The sequence below is a fragment of the Excalfactoria chinensis genome, chromosome 2 (assembly GCF_039878825.1).
Source record: "Excalfactoria chinensis isolate bCotChi1 chromosome 2, bCotChi1.hap2, whole genome shotgun sequence".
NCBI classification, from domain to species: Eukaryota; Metazoa; Chordata; class Aves; order Galliformes; family Phasianidae; genus Excalfactoria; species Excalfactoria chinensis.
Window position 1 is genome coordinate 63976059 of NC_092826.1, and position 21403 is coordinate 63997461.

Genomic DNA, 21403 nt, shown 5'->3' on the forward strand with positions numbered 1-21403 from the left:
GTGCTGAGGGAGCTGTCAGAGGTGACTGCTGAACCACTTTCTGTCATCTTTGAGAGGTCTTGGAGAATGGGGTAGGTGCCTGAAGACTGGAGGATAGCCAGTGTCACTCCGGTCTTCAAAAAGGGCAAGAAGGAAAATCCAGGAAATTACAGGCCAGTCAGCCTCACCTCTGTCTCTGAAAAGGTGATGGAACAGCTCATACTGGACGCCATCTCTAGACAACTGGAAGAAAAGGGGGTTATCAGGAGTAGTCAGCATGGGTTCACCAAGGGGAGGTCATGCTTGACCAACCTGGTAGCCTTCTATGATGTTGTCACTGGCTGGGTGGATGGGGGGAGAGCGGTGGATGTAGTCTACCTTGATTTCAGCAAGGCATTTGATACTGTCTCCCACAGCATCCTTATAACAAAGCTGAGGAAGTCTGGGATAGATGAGTGGACAATGAGGTGGTTTGAGAACTGGCTGACTGGCAGAGCACAAAGGGTTGTCACTGGTGGTGCAGAGTCTGGTTGGAGTCCTGTTAACTAGTGATGTCCCCAGGGGTCTGTGCTGGATCCAATCTTGTTCAGCATCTTCATCAATGACTTTGACGAGGGCATAATGCCCAGCAAGTTGGCTGATGATACGAAGTTGGGAGGATTGTCTGACACACCTGAAGGCTGTGCTGCCATTCAGCAAGACCTGGACAGGCTGGAGAGCTGGGCCAGATAAAGTTTAACAAAAACAAGTGTAGAATCTTGCACCTGGGGAAGAATAATTGCATGCACCAGTACAGGTTGGGGGATGACCTGCTGGAGAGGAGCTCTGCAGAGAGGCACCTGGGTGTCCTGGTGGACGACAGGTTGGCCAAGAGCCAGCAGTGTACCCTGGTGGCCAAAAAGGCCAATAGCATTCTGGGGTGCATTAAAAAGAGTGTGGCCAGCAGGTCAAAGGAGGTGATCCTCCCCCCCTACTCTGCCCTGGTGAGGCCTCATCTGGAGTACTGTGTCCAGTTCTGGGCTCCCCAGTACAAAAAAAGAGATCTCTTGTAAAGAGTCCAGCGCAGGGCCACAAAGATGGTGAAGGGACTGGAGCATCTCCCTTGTGAAGAAAGGCTAAATAAACTGGGTCTGTTTAGCCTTGAGAAAAGAAGACTGAGAGGGGACCTGATCCACGTCTATAAATATCTGAGGTGTGGGGTGCAAAGTGGTGATGCCAGACTCTTTCCAGCAGTGTGTGGAGACAGGACAAGGGGAAAATGACAGAAACTGGAGCATAGGAAGTTCTGCATGAATGTGCGCAAGAATTTCCTTATGGTGAGGGTGATGGAGCACTGGAACAGGCTGCCCAGGGAGTCTGTGGAGTCTCCTTCTCTGGAGATATTCAAGACCCCCCTGGACGCCTACCTGTGCAACCTGGTGTAAGGAACCTGCTTTGGCAGAGGAGTTGGACTCAATGACCTCTGGAGGTCCCTTTCAACCCCTATGATTCTGTGATTCTGTGATTCTGTGAAAGTAATCATTACAGATTCAAAACAACAATAGCGGTAATAATAAAGAATTCCTGTAGCAAAGATCTCTTGTTATGACCATTTTATATTAGTAACTGTAACACCACAAACAAACTGCAAATGTTACAGTGTTGTGTTCTATTGTCACTATACTTTATGTCTCAGAAAGTCCAAGCCACTGAAGTACACTGGTCATCGGCTTATTTATTAGTATAACATCTTTTCCTGTAATCTGAATTTCTAAATTATGCTCAAAGAATGCTTCCAGGGGTGTAGATAATACAGATGTATTATTTCTGTTTATACAGAGAAAAGACTAATACTTGGATTGACATTAATAATACAGCCCTTACAGAAAATAAAAGTTAGTAATGTGGATTCCCATTAGCTGACAGAAATAAAACATACGAAGACTGTCACCAGCACATTTCATAGGATGCATGCGAACAATCTCTTCAGGGCTTTTTCAAATGTTCACAGAGAGTTCTTGTACTTGTGGAAGGAACTTTCAGATGAGGCCATAACCCCCACATCTTGTCCTGCACCAGGCTATGCACACTCACTGTAGCTCAGCATAAGGGAAGTAAATAGAACACTTTGAAGGTAATGCCTCTTATTGTTTCAATTGAAAATACAACAAATTCAAAGAGCACAGTTACACTATTTGATAGAGAAAATTCTTAGCTACATAACCTTATTTTTCAACTTATTTACCACCATCAAAATCTGCACCAGCAGAGGTGACCCACTGCCAATGTCTCCACTGCTGAAACAGAACACCCATCAGTAAACTGTGCTCATCCACTTGGTCTTCACATTTATCAGTCACTGAGGAATATCAGTGGGTGCTATTTTTTTCCACATGGAGGTGTTTATTCACATACCATTGCTTCATATGCTCTTCCATGTCAGATGCCACTCTGTCAGATTGCTCCTCTGCTGCCATGTATCACACTGTAACAAAATATAATGGAATATTTATTGTTTGGAATGTTCAATCTCTACTGCCATACCACCAAAATCCACCTTTGACTTAACGAGCCAACATAATAAAATAGGAAGCACTATTTTCAGAGCAGTCCTTGTAGACAAAGGGAGAATTATCATCCACAATTTAGAACAGTGAAGAAATCTGAGAGCATCTGAGGTGCACTGAGATCATATAGAAAGGTTGAGGGATGGTTGGAAATCCAGAGAAATCTTGTCTCCATCACCAGGCTTGTTATTTCTCCTATTGCATCTCCTGTGGTCTGACACCTCATGAACCTGACAGATTCAAAGAGTCAATAGACTGCTTACAAGGGGTTCATGAAAGATACTTAAGTGGGAATATAGCTTAAATAAAGAGTAAACTTGTTAAATAAATAAATAAATAAATAAGAGCAGGCCAAACAGGCTTTGCATCACATATGAATGTGTGTGTTCTGTTGTAGTTCCATGAATTACAATGTGAATTTACAATTCATTTGACCCACTGATGCCTTGAAACTCTGCTTAGCATATAAAGCAGGAGTACCTAAGTGATACTCTGCTACCACTGAATATTTCTGCCTACTAAGAGGCAGCTTTATAAAGAGCAAGTATATAATTTCAGATTATTTTTTCACTCCTGAGGACACTGTAGATCTCTTGTGATCTACGAGTGACCTTTATTATTTCATCCACATGTAGGCAGACAACAATATGATACCACCCTGTCACAGAGAATAGAAATGAGTTACTGTCAACATGTAGTATGTAAATTGATCCAGGAGACTATATATATATATATAGTCATATACATATATATATAATCATATATATATATATGTATGTATGTATATATGTATGTATATATGCTTTAATGTCATCAGATCATCCCCCTTCAGTCCTGAACAGTAAAATTTGGTCCAGACAAAAATGAAATTATCCACAAGGTTTTATTTTTCCATTTTGAATGCTCTTTCATTTCTTTCCAACTCATTATTCTATCTCAGATTATGGTCTCTTTGTTTGTTTGTTTGTTTTGTTTTCAGATGAGAATGTTATCAAGAGTGGTGCACAATTTTCTGTGTTTTTATATTGAGGTGACAAAACAGTAGATTCAGCAGTATCAGTGCTTATCTACTACTATTGTACTGATCTCTTCCTCAGTAAGAATTAGTAGCCTGAAAGACACAATGCTAAATGCTTAGGGATTCCCATTTAATATATGTTTGATTCTTGGTTTTGTTCAGTCAATGATAATTTGGTGGTAACATGACAAATATATATATATTTTATATATATATATTTTGGATGGGTACACTCTCGGCTGGGTAAGGAGCTGGCTGGAGGGCCGGGCTCAGAGAGTGGTGGTAAATGGAGTTAAATCCAGCTGGCGACCGGTCACAAGTGGTGTTCCCCAGGGGTCGGTGCTGGGGCCTGTCCTCTTCAACATCTTTATTGATGACCTCGATGGGGGCATTGAGTGCGCTCTCAGTAAGTTCGCAGATGACACTAAATTGGCTGGGAGTGTGGATCTGCCTGGGGGTAGCGAGGCCCTACAGAGGGATCTGGACAGGCTGGAGAGCTGGGCTGAAGCCAATGGAATGAGGTTTAACAAGGCCAAATGCCGAGTCCTGCACTTCGGCCACAACAACCCCAGGCAGCGCTATAGGCTTGGGGCGGAGTGGCTGGAGGACTGTGTGGAGGAAATGGACCTGGGGGTACTGATTGATGCACGGCTGAACATGAGCCGACAGTGTGCCCGGGTGGCCAAGAAGGCCAACGGCATCCTGGCTTGTATCAAGAATGGTGTGCTGAGCAGGACTAAGGAAGTCATCCTGCCCCTGTACTCGGCATTGGTGAGGCCTCACCTCGAGTACTGTGTCCAGTTTTGGGCACCTCAGCACAAGAAAGATATGGAGGTACTGGAGCAGGTCCAGAGAAGGGCAACGAGGCTCGTGAAGGGCTTGGAGAATCAGCCCTATGAGGTGAGGCTAAGGAAGCTGGGGCTGTTTAGCCTGAGGAAGAGGAGACTGAGGGGAGACCTTATTGCCGTCTTCCAGTACCTGAAAGGTTCTTACAGTGAGAGTGGGGCAGGTCTCTTCTCACTAGTGACAAGTGACAGGACGAGGGGAAATGGCCTCAAGTTGCGCCAGGGCAAGTTTAGGTTGGATATTAGGAAGAACTTCTTTACAGAAAGGGTGGTTAGGTACTGGAATGGGCTCCCCAGGGAGGTGGTTGAATCGCCATCCCTGGATGTGTTTAAGAGCCGTTTGGATGTGGTACTCAGGGATATGATTTAGCAGAGGTTGGTTTTTTTTTTTTTTTTTCTTAGAGATGGGGTACTGGTTAGGCTGCGGTTGGACTTGATGATCTTCAAGGTCTTTTCCAACCTGGATAATTCTATGATTCTATGATTCTATATACATACATAAATATATATGTAAGTATATAAATTTTAGTGAAATACAGTATTTTACTATGCAACAGCTTGCATAGTAAAAGGTTTTATTTTTGAAACTGGAAAGTAATTTTTCATTCTCTTTTGTAAGAATAGCTTTCTGATCAGCAATCAGAGGGATGAACAGAAGTGGGGGAGTGGGGTAGTCATAGTTTAACTTTTTGTCTACCCCCTCCTATTCTTTCCTTGTCATGTTGCTCTACCTAGCATACCAGGTTCACTTAACATTTCTCACAGAAAGAGAAAATAGCTCATATTTTTCTCAAAAAGTTGAGTTTCTCAACATAGTATTTGTTTATATAATAGTATCAGCTTTTGTATCTGTCCATTATAGACTGCTCTGTAAGAGAAAACGTGGAAGTTCCAAGAATTCCTATTCCATTGTGGAATGGTATATGTGTGTTTATGATGGTGCCAAACATGGTTTCAGCATATTTCACTGAAACGTCTGATATGAAAAGCAATTTAGTATTGCGCATTTGCTTAAATTATTATTTCAAGGAAAGCATATGGAATAACCTATTCACGTGATACATTTATGGATTTCAGATTTATTTTTCATCTCTGACAATGGTTTACCCTGGTGACATTGAAGACTGTGATCCCTGACCACCTTCACTACCTTTAGCCCTCTGTAATTTGGACATGCTTAAATTAGAAAACAAATGTGCTTAATTCTCTATCAGAGAACATCTACCTAAAACTGAACTATGTTCAGATGTGCAGAGACAGGATCAGGAAGGCTAAAGCACAGGCTGAATTAAACTTAACAAAGAATGTGAAAAATGACAAGAAGGGATTATTTAGGTACATTGGACATAAGAGATGATAGATAAACGAGAGTGTTCCACATCAGATAGATGAGAAGGAAGAACTGGCTTACTCAGACTTGGAGAAGGCTGAGGTATTTAAGTAGTCAAAGGGAGTTCAGAGAAGGGCCATGAGGATGAACAAAGGTATTTGCAGTATTTGAAGGGAGCTTATAAGCAGGAGGGGAACTGTTTCTTAAAAGATCTGATAGTGACAGGACAAGGGGAAATGGCTTTAAACTAAAAGAGTGTAGAATTAGACTAGATATTAGGAAAAAATTCTTTATTCAGAGGGTGGTGAGTCACTGGAACAGGTTACACAGAGAAGTTTTGGATGACCCATTCTTGGAGGTATTCAAGGCCAGTTTGGATGGGACACTGGGCAACTTGATCTAGCTGACTGCAACCCTGCTAGTGGCAGGGGCACTGAAACTAGGTGATCTTTAAAGTCCCTTCCAATCTATCATTCTATGACTCTATGATTCAGAGATTCTGAGCCTGTATACTAAGTATTTACTTACATAGTTTACTCAGGAGGGATGGAACCCTTTAACTACAGCTAAAGTCCATAAAAGTGTGAGTGATGACAGATGACTTCCACTTTAACCTGATCCTTAATATAAATAAATAAATAAATGAATGCTATTAATCATGGGTTTATAAATGTGGTTAAGAATATTTCTAAAGTAGCCAAATAAACATGAATCACTTTGTTCATTGGTGACTGAGGAAGTTTTTGCTGTTGCTGACATGAAATAGTGTGCTTCTACCACCGTCAGTATTTCACACAACTGGATCAGAAACTATGGCTGCAAAAAGTTTTGAATTATATATCTGTACTTTTCAAAAACCAAGGTGATATTTTGGAGATGTTGGCCACCTGATCCTAAGAGAAGGACATTTAATCAATTTTTTGCACAAGGGATTTAATAGATGAAAAAACACCTTCATACTGCTCAAATTTCAGAGGCTAAGTAGCCCTTTAATAAGCCCTCCAAACCATAACAGTTCTCTCACCTTAGATTATTAGTATTGTCATTCAGAAGGAAAAAATGAGGATTCTGAAGATGAGCTTTCAAATGTTCTATTTGTTGAAGAGCAAAATAATTCAGGCATTCAAACATGTATTGATAATATTTATTTTGGAAGTAGACTATCTGAAGCAAAGTTAAAAGATCAGACAGGGCTAATGCAGAGAAGATACTGAGTAATCTACTCAAGAAAAGAAAAGAAGGAAAAATATTTTAAAAAGAAAATAATATAGGCAGTGTATCCTACAAACATTTAGCAAAACACATAACAAGAGTTATAGCTTTTGTAGAATGGGAAGCTGAGTGATATCTAATTAATAAATACTTTCATACAGGTATTTAGTATGGATGTGGAAATACAAAATAATAATAATAATAATAATAATAATAAATAGAAAGGTGTCTTTCTATACAAGTATTAGGAATCCTTTGGACACTGAAGTATCCATACTACTTGACTTAGATCTAGGCATCTTTGTTGCTTCTTCTGCTTGGCCACTCATGCTCTAGTGGTTTTGACATGTTCCAAGAAGTTGAAAACCATTTTTTTTTTTTTTTTACTAGGCAACGCTCCTTCCAGAGGACTCAGTTATTCAGTCTGAAGCACAATACTTTCCAGGAAACATTTTAATGTTTTGTTTGTTTGTTTGTTTGTTTTATTATTATTATTATTTTAGTTTCCCTTCCTTCCTTCCTTCCTTCCTTCCTTCCTTCCTTCCTTCCTTCCTTCCTTCCTTCCTTCCTTCCTTCCTTCCTTCCTTCCTTCCTTCCTTCCTTCCTTCCTTCCTTCCTTCCTTCCTTCCTTCCTTCCTTCCTTCCTTCCTTCCTTCCTTCCTTCCTTCCTTCCTTCCTTCCTTCCTTCCTTCCTTTCCCCCTCCCCCCAAATAGTGATATAAAACTACCTGACCTATCTTCAAATGTTTTGTCAAACAAATTTCTACAAAATGTCAGTAATAGTTTAAAAAATAAGAATAGATTGACTGTGGAAATAATCAATATTTTTGTGAGAAATTTCCCATTGAAAACATCCATTTTCATGACAAGTTTCAGAGAAAAAAAAAAACAAAAAAAAAAACAACCTCAACAAACAAACAAACAAACAAACAAAGAACCAACACATCTAATCTATCCATCTGTCTATCTCCACAGTTATCTAGCAAGGTGCTGAGTAAAAGCTTAGGGTGTGTACATTTCAGTCTGGTCTTCCCTGGTTGGCACATGGGTTGATGAGTGAGTGAGTGTATGATTGATTGGGTGCGTGTATACTTGCACAATGTGAATGTAAATGTAAGTGAACCTGGATATTTCTTCCACTATAGAAATCCTTCTCTCCCTAGTTCTTAACACCCTCAACCTATTGTAATAGCCCTTTCTTGTAGCATTAGGGATTTACAGTATTCCAGAGGAACACTGTGGTTTTGTTCCCAGTGTGGCAAGGTAAACTGCCTGATAAATCTGCCTGTTAGCCTGTCTAAATACCCACTACCCACACTTGTCATGTGTCTCCTGGTATAGGAGAAGAGCTGTGAGCACATCTAGGTGAAATCCCAGTTTTTATCTGCAGCCCAGACCATTTGCCAGGATAAGCCCTTATACAGAGCCAGTGTGTACGCTTACTTTTCTGTCAGGACAAACACACCTCAACATAGCCACAAAGTTAGAAAAGATGATTGAACACTATGAGATTTTTTTTTTTTTCCCTTTTCAGAATTCATAACCACACCATTCTGCAATATATTTTCCAGTATCAAAAATAAAAGTATTTGGTTATTTTCTTGATTACTATGTTGAGATAGAAACAGACATATATATATAGAGAGAGCTTAACTTACAAAATTCCATCAAAATATTTTATTTTCTGTTTACTTTGTCAAGGAACATAAACTTTTACTAAATTCTAGTATGATTAATTATATATTGTGGGCAAAATAAAATTCAAAGTAAAGAACAGAAATCTATGAACTTTTCCTCCAGAAATGTGTTTATGGGTGGGCATGCAAACATTTTCCTGGTATTTATCCTACAGAGAATTTCAACTCATTGCTTTATGTATAAACACTTATACTTGTATAATGGTCACTGGGACAGTAATTATACCTTTTGCTAGGCTTTGTAAAAGTCTCTAAGGGAAATTAATCTGCAAATAACACAGAAATTCAATGGGAAATGGGCATCAACTATTTTAGATAACACTGAAAGTAGAATTGGCACAGATGCATGTGCACTTTAACATTAAATATAGATACAGCAGGAATTCCAGTGTCAATGAGTGAAAAAGGGTACATTACATTATGATGATTTTACAATACAGAAGATTTATGCAAGGGAGTTGTATGTAATGTAACCATATTTTCTGCACTATTTTGCTAGAGAGGAAATTTTTGCTGCTATGCCATCTGAGGAATACCACAAAGACCCTTTCCCGAAGACGGTAATGAGAATGGGTTATTCTTCTACCAAGTTCCAGATTCTCATTACAAGCTTTTTAATGAGATGGGATTAATTTTCTGCCATTTTCCATTCTCATTACTACTCAGTCAAGGGAACGAGGTATCAGGAGTTTAATGCCTAATTTATATTCAATGAATCTTAGTAGTGTGCTGCACTCTTTTGACCTTTTCAATATTTTATACTTAGACTGAGTGGTCATTTGACTCCTGCATTGTTTATAGCCTTATTATCAGAGTGTATAGAGGAAAAAATTGACTAGTTATACCATCAAAAATACAAAACAACAGAAAGGTCAATTTAATATTACACATATGTATCAGTTCAAAAATGTACATGATATTAAACTTTGAAAATTTTTATGTGGTCAGATTTACAGAAATGAAAATAACACTCCAGTCCATGTGATCAACTAGAATTGTGGAGTAGAAGAAGGCAGAAGTATCCTGTTTTCACTGGGATTGCATTCAGTTTCTCCTCATGGACGCACATCTGTGAGAAATAGGACAAATATTTCCCAAAATTCAGTACTTAAAAGTACTTTACATAAGGACCAATACCTACAGAATGAATAAGATGATGAAGAATCAGGTCCACTTTCTTGCCAGTGGTTAATGTTTCTTGAAAAACTCATTAAATATCTATGTGAAATATTTTAACTGATTTTTATAGGACTTGTACAGTGAAAGTGGGATGATTGATGGGACAGATGAGAAATTCTAAGCCTTTGAAAAATTGCACATTGGTACCTAAGTATTACTAAAAAGAAAACAACAAAAAATACTAAAACAAAATTATGTATTCCTGGCACATCATTTAGGTTGACTTGGATAAACATCCAAACCTTTGGAATCACATTTTCTCTACTTTTCATACCTTAAAAAATCACAAGAATATGGTTTCTTAGCTGTTAGGATTTTTTTTCAGCTAAACTGTAGTGCAAAAGTAGAAAAGGCATGCACCACGAAAAGAACTATAATTCAGAAACATAATACTCATTTTATACATTTCTTAAAGTAGACTGTGTACAATTTATGGCTAAAATGTTATTTGACATTATTTAATTCAGAGGCACATGCAGAAATGATGAGATTCAAAATTACCAGAAGAAAAACATTCTGAAAAAAAGTTAGTAAAAAAATCCACTTTGTGTGCTCTGTGTGTGCAAAGCCTTCTACTTTGTTTTTATTTTAATTAACAGAGTTTGTTTACAGAGCTCAGACAATTATTCTTTCAAATCTGACCAAATAAATAACTAATGTCAAATAAACATTACTTTATTTCTGGAAAATAATATAATTTTATAACCTTGCACGTAAAATACATGCTATTCATTCCTTAATTATTATTTCTCAAAATACACTCAACAGTAAGGTAGAATTAATTTGCCATACATCACATGTCTTATTAAATGTAAATTTAATCCAGTTTGAGACCTATTCTTCAAAGCGTTACTCAGGATGTCACTGCTGCACTCCCCCATTGAACCATCATTTACTATAGCTTGTGAGACCAGAGGGAGAAATAACTGTTTGGGTAATGAAGGTACAATCAGTCCTGTGCCATTTTAACTGAAAGAAAAATTAATATATGAGAGTCTTGCAAGACAGATTAAAAAGAAGAAAGTGACAAAAGCAATCATGTGAATACTAAAGGGGAATCTTCATATTAAGTGAGCCTGGTCAAATATATTTTTAGTCTCACTGATATAAAGAGAAATATGAAAAACCAAATATTCAGTAAAGCCAAATCACAAGTCATTACTGAAGAATGTGGTGGAGTAAAGGTTATCACTGCAAATGATTATGATTATATCTCTCCTTTATGAACCAATGCAACTTCAGATGTTAAGAAGTTATTTTCAGAAAAGAATTATTCTATGTAGTAATCAAGTAGTCTAGAAAATAAATAAAAAAATAAATAAATAAGAAATCACTAAGAAGGAACTATGGATGCACAGTACATATTATGTGTGTGAAGCTTAGAAAAAAAAAAAAAAAGTTTCTGGGCAGGAGGTAAAACAAAATAGGTCATAACAGTTCTCACAAATTGCCTTGCACTTCACTAAGGCTTGCTAATATATTTCAGGACATCAAAGCTTGCTTTCTTCCTTGCAAGGTTTTTTACTTTTCCATTATTGAAAGTTTGTATAATTGAAATGATGCTTTCAGTATATGAAAGATAGTTTCTTCAGGATATAGGACAGGACATAGTAGTTACCATAAATTTAAAGGAAAAATTCTTAACACAATTCTTACAAAGGATTGCTGTGGGTTAATACTGAAACATACAATAGGTATTCTTGCTGTGAAAATTCTTACATATTCAGAGCACAACAAACACAGTGTACCTATCATATGGCTTTGTTCTTTTTCTAATAAGCTTGCAGCTGTATCAACAGCTATATTCCTCTGGTCTGATCAGTTTGGTCATTGAACTAGTTGAACTAGCTGACTGTAGATTTCATTTCTGTTGCACATAAAATCAGCATGGTAAATTTTATTTATTTTTTATTATTTTACTTATTTCATTTTTTAGGTGCTTTATTCATGTTACAAAGGAAGCTGCAGTGACAGAAGGAGTAACAACAAATTAAAGATGGATGGCTCTTGAAGGTCTAAAATAGAAATTTCTGATGAACAATTAAAAGACAGACTACTACCAGCTGACCTAGCAGAGCACTCATTCTAGCTCCCTAGCTATTGGGAAAAATTCCATGTCCTTGCAGCAGCATGGTATCGCACAAAGCTCTTAGTTGTACATAAAAAATTTGACCCCTCTATCTTTCAGAAAATATTTTGCTACTTCTTCTTGTTCCAGCCCCAAACTTCTTAAATAAATAAATAAAGCTTGTTTTTATCTTCTTCCCACAGCAACAAAAAACAAAAACAAGCAAACAAATAAACAAACAGAAGGCAAATCTGGGATTCATTCACATTAATGACAAAAAAGTTTTCTTGTGTCTTCCTTGTGTTATTTTCTGGACTATTACCTATTCCCTCTATCAGCTATATTTCAGCACTTTGCATAAGCTCTAATTTGGAATGAGCAGATTGTCTGAATCTCAACTTTAATTTTTCGTTATCTTTACAGTTTCTGAGATTAACTCTAGAACATGAGATTAAAAAAAAAAAAATAAAAAAAAACATTCCTGCTTTAAGAAAAATATTCTTTTTGCAAACAGACTTTTGACTGTGTAGCTTGTTGGACAGTGGAATTTCTGACTTGTCAATAATTTTTTGTATTGAGTTAATCCTTTCTTTTTACCTTTGTTCATCATGTCTCTCATAGTTTTAGAATGCCATGCTGACTTGTCACATAATGTGTCATTTGTTTCTCTCCCCTCTTATTTTCATCAGCTTCAAACTTGTTAACTTCTGAAGTGGCAGGAGGTATATCAACAAGTAAGGTTAGCAACAGATCAGCTGCTACGTTAGGGAAACTATTTTTTCCTCCATAGCTCTGATGAATCATACACTGGTTGTACATTAATTTTAATGATGTTTTCATCTTGCTAGCTAGTTCTTTCTCTGTTTTCATTTTCCCAAAATCTAGGGAGAAAAATACGTTCCTCTCTTCCTTCTCATTCCATGAGGAATTAACCTAGATCATTAAGCTATAGTATTATTTTCAATATCTCATGGAATTTTAGTTCTAGACTCTTCTTCTGTTCCAGTACTGATTCAGGATCACTGCTTTCTAGGTAGGCTACACCTCCTGTAGTTCTGCAGAGTTTCATCTTTTCTTTGATTTGTGTGATGAATAATTATCTGATTAAGAATAAAAATATTCATATATATATATATATATAACTTATGAAATAAGTTTTGTTATGAAATAATAAAAATATGGATTCTTTCTACAGTTTGTTTTTGAAAAGAAAAATACAGAAGGAAAATGGAGACAGCCTTCAACAAGTAGCCATTCATTTTTAAATAACTTCTTCCAATTAGATGTGCTCTTCCAGTCAGTTTCATTTTATGGAAAGTTAGATGAGTATTTTATTCCCATGTAGCAAACTACTGAATACATTTTTAATGGAAATTTTAGAATCTGGGGAATCTTAGATGGGCAAATAATACAATAATTAATAATGCAATTGTGTTTTGTAATGACAACTGCAAAACACTGAAGATTTGATGGAGCTTGATAATTCTTGAGGTCCTTTCCAGCCCAAGCCATTCTATGATTCTATGATTTGTCACGTTGCAAATTATTGATTTGACATTGGAATTAGTCCCTTGATGTGGTCCAAAATAATATATAGTCATTTAATTATATTTGCACTCCTACAGAAATTTGCACAAACTACACAGCATACCTTTCAGTGCTCTAAGAATATATCTTCTGTCCTTGGTCCTATCTGATTCTTCCCTGTTGATTTGTTTTCTATATAGAGTTAAAACTTTGAAAGAGGCCTAAGAGATGTAAAGGAGCTCTTTAATAAACTCTATGGTCTCATGATCTGGGATTCCAATATTTCTTGTTCCTTAATGCAGTAAAGAATGTATCCATTAATTCTGACATACAAGACATTTTGAAAGCTATCTTGAGTAGGTAATGGAAAAAATTAGGATTCCTATTATTATTGCAGCTGTTTGGTGTAGAAGCAACTGTATGCCTTCATTGCCTCTTAAAAGCTACTACTTATTACTCCAGACTTGTGTTCTTTGTCTTTCTCTCTTGCCTTGTAGACAGAGAGCTATGCACTCTGTCAAAATTAAATTGTGTTCTCTCTCTTTGTTACGTGATATAGCCAAGGGAAATTATTTGGTGCATCTGCAATCAGTGTTCTGTGATGCTCCAAATACTTTTTTTCCATAGAAGCACTGGTTAATCTCCTGTCTTATCACCTTGCTCCATCTCCACAAATGAACACAAATAGTGTTCCAAAAGTAATGCCCTCTAATTTATTATGTTCGTCCACAATATCAGAGGGAGATGTTGGTGGTTTGGCAGTAGTGGCTGAGCCTTCCTGACTATGTTCCTTTAAATTTTGTTGCTGTGCAATAGACAGCAGCAATAGAGCAATCTTATAGAATGGTGTCTGACATAGAAGTGCAGAGAAAGAAAATGCATATCACTATACTCATCCCTGTGGAAAAAATTGCAGTCACTGACATTCAATGACACTTGTTGAACATTTATAGAGACCAAACAGTGGATGTGAGCACAGTGAGGTGATGAGTTTCATCAGTTACAACAGTGATGGGAAAGACAAGCCAGATTCCGGCTGACTATGCACATTTGTTACATCATAAAATGAAGAACAACTCAATCAGCTCTTTTTTGCAAATTGGAAAATGATGATGACTATATTGAAAAATAGTGTTTTGTTGCTGAGAATTTGTTTTATCAAATAGAGTTATTATGTTTTGTCTATTATAGTTTCCATGGAAATAATTAGAAGACATTACTTTAGGAGTGACTTAGTATAAAAGATGGTCTTCCATTTGGCTGTCAACAAAGAGAAATAAACCTGTTGGAAAGCAAACACCAAACATTAACATTTCCAGGAGGACAGTGAGAGCAATTCCATTTCCCACTCAGAAGTCACCCTTTCTGAAGTACAGTGCCTTGGTAACATGCTATTCTTTGTTTCTGTATCATCTTCCTCACCTAAAATAACATATTTTGAAAGCAGAAGTCATCCAGGATTCCCATTACCTTTTTCCCATTTTTAAAAATATTTCTTCTTATAAAAATATGTAATTTTCAGCATCTTATTAATGCTCAGATTCATAATCATTAGAATAACAACTGAAAGAAAAAAAAATGAAAGGGGACAAATCACTGACTGACTTCAGAAGGTTTGGATAAAGAAGTAGAAAGCAGTCAGTCATGGAAATACAAGGTTAATAAACAATTGGGCATAGATGGCAGGATAAAGCAGCCAGTAGAGATGGGGAAAAAAAAAAAAAAAAAAAAAAAAAAAAAAAAAAAAAAAAAAAAAAGTTAGTAACTTAAGATGCAAGAAGATATAATAGACATCTAGCAGAAAGTGAGTGTCAGGTTCCATTTAACTAAACTTGGAACCTACTTAGCCCTCCAAGGAGCACAAAACATCCTTGAATATAGATTATATAGGAAGCTCAAGAGGCCAACTTAGCTGGAGTAAATAACCACTCACCTATTCATTTTCATTTAAAAATGTGTTTGCAAATGTTCATAGAAAAATGAATATTAAAGAAGGTGGTCATGTCTTTATGTTTTACTTTGTTTGAATGAAGAATTGAATAAGCTTCTTGCTTGTAAATTTACTTAAGTTGCAAATAAAGAAAGAACATCAGAGCATCATAAGATCTGAGGACAGAAAAAGAACCCATGGAATACATAGAAGTAGTAATGGCATGCACACATGCATATCTTTTGCACTCATGGACCATGAACGGCATTTTACAAGGAGGAATGTAAGAACTGTCAGTGCTCTGCTTAATAGGTTTCATTTCACCTGCAATTTAATAGTTTTTACATTGGGGGAAAAAAAATCCATATAAAACTGACAGAATCCAAACCAAATATACATTAATGTAAAACATTCAGCACTTTCTTCATATCCAGACAAAGAAATGCCATTTTCTAACATATATCCTAGAACGTGAAGTCTGAATTTCAGAAAGAAAATATGTTATAGGATTTTGTGATAAATTTTTTGTAACCTTAGGAGTGAAGTTCTGAGAAAGTAACACTTTGATTCAAATATCTTTGAAAATCATGAAGGTTTTTTCCTGTATTTGATTACAGTTTAGGCCTGTTGTTCATTTTAGACCTCTACTGTAAGTATCCTCCTGATTTTTAGATGAAGTATCAGGTCTCCTCACAGAAACCTTGGCTGTGACTAATCAGTTGATGCAGCTAAGTGAAGAAGGCATTGAAGTGCTCTTTGTGACCCATGACTCTAAGGTAATTCAAATCAAATATAGCTTCAGGTATACTTTAGAGCAGCCATAAAGATACCTTAAGCTGAAGGAGCTGTCATGTCTCAAGGACAAACAGCATTTGATTTGTACGTAATTTAACCCTCATGAATGAGTGACACAGCAAATAATTATAATTTTTTAATTTTCATTTTTTATTATTATTTATTTTTTTAAGACCATTGCAGGTCTTCAGGTCAGTTTGTCACAACACAGAGCAAGAGAAGGTCAGGATATTATAAACAATTTCCCGTTGCTTCTTTACACTCTTCACAAAATATCTTGAAGCAGGCTCTGATTCATATAAAATGTATGCAATTTATGATTTCCTCTGTGGTAGGCTGTGAGAACTGTAAGCAAATGTATTATATTAATTGCAAAATCCTAAATATTTTGAAATGAACCACAGTGACTGTATGCTGTTTCTTTTGGTTCTATTCCAGTCTAGTGCTGGAACAAAAATAGTTTTAACCCTCCCACCATTCCACAATGTAGAGCATTAAAACTTCTAATCTTATCCCTACAAGCTCACGTTATCTGCTGCGAAATGCCATCTAGTAATGAGAAAACTTTAGCAGCTTTGTTTCTTAACTTTAGGATAATGACAAATAAGCTTTCCAAAACTACTGACAACTGTATAGATTCTCCATTTACATTACCTGTATTTTAAAAGATGTGTCACTGGGAATCAGCTCAAAGTTTTCTTCCCAGCTGTGAGGTGATGCTGCATTGACAATGCCTGGTTTGCTTCCCAGTCTGCTTCTCTGAAAGATACTAGTCTTCTCAAGAGTATAAAATGCAGGGTCTCTTGAAGAAAGTAAAAGGATAAATCAGTCAAATAAAACCATGCTTCTGTTCTTTTATATTTCAGGGACTACTGAATTAAGCTTCTATGCTCTCTAAATTTCAGTTTTCACTAAGATAGTTTAGAATCAGTAAATATCTAAATGCCAGAACTACGTTATTCAAGTTTTCTTGTGGGTATTCACCTCAATGTCATCCACATTATGCATTTGAAAGTAAGCCTGATTGCTGCATTCTGAGTGGTTTCTTTTTCTTCTGTACCTTCCAGGTTTTGTCCTGTGAAATACTAGGATACCAAGAAAAGTGTGAAGCACGTAGTTTTGTTCAATCAGGTATCGTCTGATTCTAACCTGAATGCTCTCCTTCAATTGTGCTGACGACATTTAGTATAGATAGAATCCTGACTGAGAAACAACGGTTAATCATGAATATATTACTCCTCAAATCTTATACATACTTTTTCATTAACTACTATTCATAGCAACAAAGGTGGTTCTTTTCAGTCACAGAAAGTCTTTCACTGACCCCACAGATTCAAGAGACAAAGTCAAGAAAGATTTATCTGTAACAACCAAGATGAGGTTCCAGTAATAATGAAAGTACTACTTTGACTGTCTAATTTGAAATTTCCTTATATACGGTATCCCTCTCCTATCCTCAACCTCATCCACTTTTTCTTCAAGAAAAAAATATATGAATAAGTGTGATTTTGTTCCCTTTTCACACTGCAAATATTAGAGCTACCATTAAAAACTTTTCCTTCTGACTGGACAATGGAGTAAAAAGCACCAGCCAGTGATAAGTTCACAAAGATCATGGAGCAAAGTAGGATGGTGTCCAAACCCAGAGTTTCAATAGCAAAGATTTCATAGAATCATAGCTTTCATTGCACAATGTGAGCTGCAAGGAACAATAAGGATCATCCAGTTACAACTGCCCTTCTGTGTACAGATTTTCCACCCACTAGATAAGGTTACTCAAGGCCCATCCAGTCTAGTTTTGAATGACTCCAGGGACAGAGCATCCAACACTTCTCTGGGCAACATGTTCCAGAGCCTGATTATCCACTGAGAGAAAACTTTTTCACGGTCATCTAAACTAGATCACCCTTCTTTAGTTGAAAACTAATCTCCCTGGTCCTGTCACTATCAGATTGTGTAAAGTCTGTATCCCTCCTATTTATAAGCACACTTTAAGTATTAGAAAGACAAGTGAGGTCTCTCTGGAGCCTTCTTTTCTCCAGGATGAACAATTCCAACTCCCTCAGCCTTCCTCTGTAAGAGGGGTGCTTCAGCCCTCTATCACCTTTGTAGCATTCCTCTGGACTTGCTCCAACAGCTCTGTCTTCCTTGGGCTGGGACCCTATGCCACGGCATATTACTCCAGATGTAGTTTCAAAGGGAGAAAATCACATGTATAGCTGTATAGTATACATATATATATAGTACACATATAGTATACAAACTAGTATATATAGTATATATACATGTATGCATAGTCTTAAGCTAAGCATGTGGTTACTTCCTCGAATCCACCCAGCTCCCCAGGCAGGTTTTTCAGTGGGCAATGAACTAGACATGAAGGACAAGAATTCTGAAGGATCCTATTGAATGCAAACAGGAAAAATCTCAAGGAATGTCAGTGACATAGCAACAGTCTAAGTAGGCATTTCACAGCTGGAAAACTCTTACTCCTGCCCACTGTAATTAATATTTTTTATTTTTATTGTGTGTAGTCTGAGAATCCTAAATTCTTCTATTCTAAAACAACTTGCATTAGATACCATTTCAGGAAAAAAAGTAATTCCTCTCTCCATTTTTGTTGAGATGTGAGTAAGTCCTCAGTTGGTGTATGCCAGATGAACATAATCTGTGTCTTAGTTTAATGAGGGTTTATTTTGGGGTGGGACTTTCAGCTGGAATTGCAGATGGGTACTGGCCACTGTTGGGCTTACTGCCAATAGTAACAAGGAAATTAATGATAAATGACAAGAACAACTTAATAAGAACTCTAGCTAACTTTTCTCACAGTCTAAAAATGTCCAATATGATGGGGTGCTAGATGAACTTGCAATTCTGAAGAACAGATGGGACTACAAAATCAAGGCTCAGTAAAGCATGCCAGAGGTGGGGCTAGCTCTCATTTTGATCCTCTGTTAACAAGTGTGGGTGGGAATTGTTTCCCCATTCTGGAATGGTTTACATCAGTGTGAAATTTCAGTGTTTACACAGCAAAGTCTCATCCCACCACCTGCAGTATGCTCATAATTTCTTCAGGAGCATGTGTCATCACATACAGTATAATTGCTGATATGGTGGGAGGTGATATTAGATAACAGTTTTCTAGTTGGTTCTTACATATTGGCACAATACAGTAAAGTTACATGAAAATGTTCTTAGCTTTAAAGTTGTTTAATGTATTGCTAATAATTAGTTTTGGAGAGAAAGGCAAACTTTTCTTTGTAAAAAGGGCTAAGATGATCTTTTCAACAAGGACTAAGAGGTAGGAGCTGAAATATGTTACCAATGCATGAAGAAGCTGAATAAGTACCCTACAGAATCAACACGTTTGGTAACAGTTTGGGTCTCACCCATCTAAGCCATGGTAAATGATAATTAACTCCAGTGTTCACAAGCTCACTGCCTTTTTGCTGAAGTGAACTAGCCGTGCAATTACAGTTATTTGGCTATTGGGGTGGTAGCCTTTACAGAAAGTGTAGAAGTGAGCAGCTCATAGGCAGCAAAAGAGATCTGTGGTTTTCTTAGTATAATGTGACAAAACCCTCCATGAAAATCTGTTAATCAGAACACATAGGGTTGATCATAAAAGAAGTTAACAACCGAAAGAGAGGTCATTTCATTAAAAAAATTAAAAATCAAGATTGTAGAGATTACTGTTATCAGAAATGTGAGTCCCTATTTTGAATAATTCTGGTCTGCCTGAGCTTTGATTTTTATGTGGGCATCTCGGAAGTTTTCTACTTGCACTTTAGGGCACTGGAAAGTATATCTGTCCCTATATTCTGATAAATTTCTGAAGCAGCTCTTGTCCCTTTATAATTACCTTTATTTATTGAAATATTTTAGAAGGAAAACAGGTTTGTGATTGTTGTAGATGCTAACGAGGCTGAACCTTGTAGTACAAGCATATAGGCGGTAGCGGGGCTTTTTCGGGATGTGACGGTGATAGTAAACCAGCCTCTTCCGTCCCCTATCTAGTGATGTACTTTGGGCGCGCGCATTTCAAACGTGCCCTAGGGGGCGTAGACGAAGTAGTAAGGTATATAAGGTATTGATTACTCCTAATAAACGCCATTTTGCCACCTTTCTTGATGAGTCACGGTGGTCCTTTTGGCCCTAGCGAGGGTTTCGCTAGCACCTGGGCAAGTATGGGGTTTGGATTATAATTGTGCACGGCAACAGTGATGTACAGAAGATTGCTTGGTGGCTGAAATTCAGTTTTATGTGGATCGTATATTCCAGTGTTTTAAATATCAGAATTTTACCTAAAAAATAGCCCACTCAAAAAAACCAACAAAACAAAACAAACAAACAAACAAACAAAGCACACACAAAAACAAAAACAACAACAAACAACAACAACAACAACAAAAAACAGCAACAACAAAAAACCCTTGGGATAACAGGTACAGTACTCTTTCCTGAAAGTGAATGTTCAACCAGAGTAAATCACCAACTGCCTCCTGATTTTGCAAAACATGTCTGAATCTACATCCTCATTTTCACGTCTCACCTGGACAATAGAATGATCTTGCTAGAGCATAACTATCAATATGGGATAAGAAATAAGAAGAATGAGTGGTTGGATTAGTTATGGACTGATAATTCCATGAACTTTTCTTTGTGCAAGGGGAAGAATGGACAGCTTTTAGTGTATTGGATAAACATATAGTATTTGTTAGTCTTCAGGGGCTATGGTCTTAATGTAATCATGTCCTGTTCACAGAACTTAGTGGTTATTTTCCAACACAAACATCACTGTATTGTACATAAGAGATAAAAGCCCCTTGTCATTTTTCAAGGTCAAACATTTCCAGAAGAGATTCTAAGAGCCATGATCCCCACAAAAAACAAAGTATAATACTATGCAAGCTGGCATAAAGAGCTGGGTGAGGTAGATTTACCACTAGGAGTATAGTCAGTAACGTGTCCTTTATTCCGGAAAGCACATATTTGGATACAAGATAAACCAACAGTCATGAAAGCAAACACAGTTTAAAATTCCAACTTCTAACACTGAGAGTCTTCAAGATATTTTCATTGGGGAAAAAAAAAATAAAAATAAAAAAAAAATCATATTTGTTAAATATCTTACTCACTTAACTCTTAATCACTTAACTCTTTATATCTTAATCACTTAACTCTTTATTGACCTTGTACATTCCTTCTAAAAACTCCAACATGTAAATTCAAAGAGAAATATACCAGCTCATACAAATTCCCTACTACTAAACACTT

General features: G+C 36.9%; 1 long non-coding RNA gene across 1 annotated transcript in view; it reads left to right on the forward strand.

Annotated features, from left to right (window-relative positions):
• Positions 1-20341, forward strand: part of LOC140247773 (uncharacterized) — a 51580-nt gene extending 31239 nt beyond the window's left edge. The window contains exon 4 of the long non-coding RNA XR_011902771.1: positions 17194-20341. This is a non-coding gene — a long non-coding RNA (uncharacterized lncRNA). The remainder of the gene's footprint in view (positions 1-17193) is intronic.
• Positions 20342-21403: the final 1062 nt, after the last annotated feature.